The sequence below is a fragment of the Olea europaea genome, unplaced genomic scaffold (assembly GCF_002742605.1).
Source record: "Olea europaea var. sylvestris unplaced genomic scaffold, O_europaea_v1 scaffold877, whole genome shotgun sequence".
Classification (NCBI taxonomy): domain Eukaryota; kingdom Viridiplantae; phylum Streptophyta; class Magnoliopsida; order Lamiales; family Oleaceae; genus Olea; species Olea europaea.
In genome coordinates, this window is record NW_019267230.1 from 114192 (window position 1) to 119978 (window position 5787).

A 5787-nucleotide genomic window follows, 5' to 3' on the forward strand; every position below is an offset into this window, starting at 1 on the left:
TCCTCGCCAATGCTCAACTCGGAATAGTCCTCCCATATGAAGAAAGGAGATCATGCGGTAGACCCTCCAAGTAATACGTCTGGCCACCATACGAATACCTCTATGCTTCGCATCATTCCTCTCAGTCCATAGAAACAAAAAAAAAATGCATGCGGTTTTATGAACACTAAAAGATTCAAATAAGGCATAGCGGTATATTTCTATCCACTATCGGACCCTACGATGATTTATATTATGTCAAATCTATTCTAATTCTCTCGAATGCAAGAATAAATCACTTAAATTCACACAATTACGAGCCCTTAATTGCGGAAACATTAATTGCATATAAATCATTCAAAACAATAGATATTGTGTCTTAACATCAAATTGCAAAACGAGGATATTAAAATTCAAATCACATGGTTCATTGATCTCCTAGCATAATAAAAATCTAGCCTAGCATGATTAAAATAATAAAATACATCAAGTTTTGAGTAATAAGCATCATCGGATTATAAAAACTTGAAGAAATCTTGAAATTCCAATAGCCAATCTTCGTTCTTGCGCTCCAAATCTTCTTCAAGATGTGTTTTAGTGCCTCCCAATGCGTTTTGATCATCTTTGGACCATTTTTGATATTTATATCCCATGAATATTAGGTTACCAAAGAAGTTTTAATCGTGTAAGGAAAGAAAATTTCGTATCGGACAAATAGCCATGCGACCGCATGGTTTTAATCCGTGCAGCCGTATGGTTATTCCATATTTCCAATTGAACTCCCTGCATCCATTCGTGTGGCCACACGAGAGTTCTACCATGTGATCGCATGGTAGACTTCAATTTCCAAAAACTTCAATTTAGTCCCTTTACTTGAATTTTTCACTTCTAGGCCTCTTTTCTTTACTCTTTCCATTCTATCATCCCAAAGCATCATCAATTAGCATTTGGTTCAGCCAATTCCTTGATTTTTTGATCAGGTCAACTTTTGGGTAATCGCACCTCGATCCTTATGCTTTCACTTTGGGTCATTTTAGTCCTTTTTCGTGTCTTTTCTCATGTATTTCACCGTGTTCATCAATGTTCCCTACAATTCACAAATGTAATGAAATTAAGTCACAATTCAATCATTTTGCTCGTAATTAAGTCATGTTTGTGACCTAAATAAGTGTGAAAAACACATTTATCACTGACCTTGAAGGAGAAGTTAAAAAGTTTCTTGTTCAGCAACTTGGATGTTTTTGCTTGGAAGCAAGAAAACATGGTTGGAATCGATCCAAAGATTAGTTGTCACCATTTGAAAATTTACCCCAAGCCCATCCTTCATAGGTAGAAGAGGGGAGCCTTAAACTTTGAGATATAAAGTCATGAAAGATGAGGTACAGAAGCTAATTGCTAATCGTTTTATTCGAGAATCGACCTATCTGAGGTAGGTGTCTTACCTAATGTTAGTAAGAAAGCATAATGGAAACTGGTGAGTGTCTATGGATATCACCAATTTAAATCGAGTTTGTCCCAAGGACAACTTTCCACTTTTCCAAATATATTAGCTGGTTGACTCCATGGTAGGGCACGAATTGCTAAGCTCATGGACGTATATTCAGGCTATAATCAAATCCCAATGTATCTAGCAGACGAGGAGCATGCATCTTTTATTATTGATCGAGGTCTATATTGTTACAAGATGGTGCCCTTGGGACTGAAAAATGCCGAAGCCACCTACCGAAGATTGGTAAATGAGATGCTTGCTAACTTTATTGGAATGATGGTGAAGGTATATATGGATGATATGCTAGTCGAGTTTAAAAGAAAATGATCACATCCGACACTTAGATCACTTCGTAGATACAAAATGTAGTTGAACCCCCTCAAGTGTGCCTTAAGAGTAGCCTTGGGAAAGTTCTAGGGTTACATGGTAAACTAGAGAGGCATTGAGGCTATCCCAAAAGATGATCAAAGCCTTGATTGAAATTAGATCACCATATAAGCCCAATGAGGTACAAACCCCCACAGGTCAAGTGGCAGCATTATGCCGCTCCATGTTGAATGCGACGGACAAGTGTCTCTCATTTTGCAAAATCCTAAAAGGTGAGAACAGGTTCCACTGGACAGAGGAATGCGAAGAGGCTCTACAAGCTCTCAAGAAGCACTTACGACAGGTTCCTCTCCTGTTGGAAACCCAAGACGAGGAAACCTCTACTGCTATACCTGGCGGTAACTATCGAGGTAGTCAATTCAGTGCTCATAACAAAGGATAAAGGTCATTAGCTACCTGTCTATTACATAAGCAAAGCCCTACTAGTAGCCGAAACTCGTTATCCTAACATGAGAAACTTGCTTTAGCCCTCATCATTGCCTCTCGAAAAACTAAGGCCCTAATTTCAAGCACACGCTATTGATGTACTGACCAACTTTCTTTTAAAGAAAGTACTTCAAAGACCAGACATTTCAGGAAAGCTGTTGAAATGAGTCATAGAGCTTAATGAGTTCGACATAACTTTCAAAACAAGAACAACAGTCAAGGGGCAAGTATTATGTGGAAGCCCGAGAAATAAAATAAAGTTAGGCTAATATGTTGTGATGATCTAGCACCACGAGCCTAACTCATTCAAGAAACGAGCTATGGAAGCTCAACCCATTTAAAATTTTGAAAGCTCAAGCCATAAGTTAATTAAAAACCCAATAATTTAAAAGATTAAGTTTAAGTAAATTTGATTACAAGGATTTAATGAATAACTGGATTGCCTCAATGGTCATCTACATGGTATTTCATATAGGAAACCCAGGTTTGAATCACTGTATAGATGTTTTTATAAAAAAAATTTATGAATTATTTTTTTGACTTAAAAACTCTTCAAATTCTTAATCAAAAATCTAATTTAACAAACTTAATGATAATATAGTTCCCTCATTTAGTCTTTCATTAAAAAGGAATGTTACAAGAAGTGGAAGGTCACTTTTTCACTACACTCCTCCTCAAATCCGAATTTCCTTTTATTTTCTCTCAAAAAATATATTTCGTATCAAGTTAAGCTAATGGAATAACAAGGGTGAGAAGAAGAAATGCTTCTGCACATTTTGTTCTTTGATATCCAAGAAAATTTAAGGTAAGTAGAGGTGCAAGTGTTTATTTCGTTTTCAAATTATGATTTTTCGAATGTTTGAATGAAATGGTACCTCCGATTACGGTGCTTCAGCACTACAATAGTTTGAATGGTCATTCTCCGGCTCTACGTGTTTGATAATGCTATAGTAATTGAATTTTGTCAGAAATCTATCTACATGCGATGGTATGAACCTATAGGTCGAAATTTTTAATTTGATAACAAAATGCACTGATGATATCTATTGAGTCTCTAACTCATGGATTAATTCCCTTCCTACAAGTAGAATGGATTTTTCTTGGGACGTGAATGATGGTAAAGGATGATGCGACACGTCATGGAGAAGCAAGTGATTTAATATCTAAGTTTGATTATGAAATGTTTACATTTTCTTTAAATTAGATTTCTATAGATGTCATGTGTGGATCTATTATACGAACATTCTTTAAGAATAAGTTATGTTTTAAAGTATATACGTGTTCTAGAAATTTATTTACCAATCACCGTTTACCCAAAAAAAAAAAAAAAAAAATGTTAGCGATTTAAAGTTTCCTGTTTTTTTAAAAATTCAGTTTCTATCTTGACTTTAAAAATTCGTAACTCTTTCATTACTTGGTATTTTTATACAAATCTAGCGGTGTTGGATAGCGCCATAAGTAAGCTACTAAATAAACTTGGAACCATATCGATCCGATGTAGGTAGAATTTTATATGTCTTTTTAAGTGAACTGCACCGGTTTACCTTTCAATCGGGTCGCTGCTAGAATTTGAAAAATATTTTAATACCACATATGATGCTGACGGAAGCTAATTTTTTACTATGTCATATTATAAGGAGTTTTCCACTTTACGTTAAAATTTGATAAAGTTTCGAGGTCGATAGCTATGCAAACGAATCTATTTTGACAATTACTATTTAACACAAAAATTAAAATAGCAACATTACTTTTTAAGTTTTGCCAAAACGTTCAGTAAATAGTCATTACATGCATGGAACCCTTTCTAAAAGTATTTTTAAAATTGTTTCAATTAATTTCTAAAATTTAATCTTTATACTTTTCACTAAAAATATAATTAAATAAATTTACGGCTAAAGTACAATTAATCTCATGACGTTTCGATCCATGTGGGTCGGGGCGTTACAACATGGTATCAGAGCACAAGTTTAGTCGATTATGTAGACTTAGTGCATTTTATTTATGAAATGAAAAAAATAAAACATTTAAGGCACTCCATGGCATCTTGCATTTAACAGTTGACCTCATTTGACGAACCCAAGGTATGAAATAAAATATTATGCTCCACTTTATTTTTCGAGCATGATTTATAAATTATTTAAACTTGAATCTATGAAAATACTTATGATATTTAGAATGAAATAGGTTATGTAAGTTATATTTTCTTTAAATATACATGAAGAAATGATAATGGGAGATTATTTTAAAACCTCAAGAGCATTATGTATAAGTTGATATCACTAACAGAGATAAGACATAATTGGAAATTTATGTGACAGACATGGTTAGAACTTATAAAACCGCTAGAAAGACCACACCTTGTAGAGCAGTGTTGAACCGTAGGTCCATCATTCAATCCTATGAGAACTATGTGACTAACCCATTTCGTCTACTTGTTGAATACGTATATGACATCTACGAGAGATGTATGATAGCTGTAGATGTGGGACTAGAGATCACGCATATGGAGGCTGTGAATAACCTCATACATTCACTCCACTTCAATGGAGAGACATGGAAGTCATGGTTAGGGATGAAATACTAGATGGTAACCCTCCAGAGCACCCAAATACGATTGAACTTGGTATATATTGTCAAATCCTTCTAGACAGGTGGAGTGAGAGCTTAAATTTCAATCGGAGATAATAAGTGAGCCCAATGATGAGGTTGAGCCTGAGCCCGAACCTCAGTTTGAGTCAGACCCAGAGGAAGATTTCGAATGGAAGCATGAGGATGACTTTGAGTTGGAATTAGATAATGATCATGAGCATGAACCTGAACCACAAGTTGAGATTGACCTAGAGTCAGAGCTTGAGGTAGAAGACTCCTCCGAAGATGAAGCTCCATTGAAGAAGATTCGCAAAATTTATAGGAATTAGAAATTTAAATTCCATTTCATTATGATATCTTTTCCTTTATCTTATTGGAAGTAAAAAGTTATCGAACTATTGCATATCCTGATTTCAAGGTATATAAAAAAATCAATTATGATCAAGTTGAGGATTAATACCTTATTTATTTTAAGTATTCTAGTATTGGTAAATGAAGTTAATGTGAGATATTATATCTTTTCTCTAGGGAAATGTCTCGAGCAAGCCAGAACAATTTGATAAGGGATCTTTTACTAGCGGTTCAAGATTTTGGTAGGCTAAATCAGAATCCAACTCTACCTACACCACCAGTTCCTATTACTCTCCCGACTCATGTCTTGGTGGTTGAGTTATTTCGAAGGCATAAGCCCTTTCCTTCGATGGAGCATCTAGTCAACTAGTAGTTGAAGAGTGGCTTCGTAAGTTAGAGCAAATTATTTGACTCATCGTCTGCACTAATGCCCAAAAGGTCCAGTGTGCAGAGTTTATGTTCACTGGTAATGCAAGTTATTGGTGGGATTCGATATCCTAAAACCAGGACCCCTGAGAAGCAATTGGTGTTGACTTGGGAACAATTCAAGAAGGAAGTGATGAACA

General features: G+C 35.2%; 1 protein-coding gene across 1 annotated transcript in view; it reads right to left on the reverse strand.

Moving 5' to 3' along the window:
• LOC111392060 (berberine bridge enzyme-like 13) overlaps positions 1-5787 on the reverse strand; it is a 36732-nt gene that overhangs the window by 19621 nt on the left and 11324 nt on the right. The gene's annotated exons all lie outside the window — the stretch shown is intronic.